Source organism: Cynoglossus semilaevis, chromosome 17 (assembly GCF_000523025.1).
Source record: "Cynoglossus semilaevis isolate Cse_v1.0 chromosome 17, Cse_v1.0, whole genome shotgun sequence".
In the NCBI taxonomy this organism is placed as follows: domain Eukaryota; kingdom Metazoa; phylum Chordata; class Actinopteri; order Pleuronectiformes; family Cynoglossidae; genus Cynoglossus; species Cynoglossus semilaevis.
In genome coordinates this window covers 3,535,366-3,535,720 of record NC_024323.1, presented here as the reverse complement: position 1 = coordinate 3,535,720, position 355 = coordinate 3,535,366, and positions in this window count along the sequence as shown.

Below are 355 nucleotides of genomic sequence, written 5' to 3'. Positions count from 1 at the left end.
GGGAAAGAAGAAGGAAAAAAAAAACACTGGTTTACAAAGAAATGAGAGAACGATGTGGAGCAAACAAGAAAATGCCACGGTCGGCTCCACGGCTGTTAAGGGTGACAGAGTAGATTAGATGTTGGCCAGGCCCCAACACAGCAACAGACTCAAGTCCACGCTGAATTAGGCAACGAAACCTTCAAGCTGTTCTCAGTACCACACTATCAGCTCCTTCATATCTCTCCTTCAACAGCTCAGAGAATCCTGAGCAGCCACTGCTCCGAGGGGCTCATGTGAAAAAATGTGGGTCAGGGTTTGTTCTTACAGGACACCCACTCCAGCAGGTGGACAATTTTATGACAGCAGCAGAACA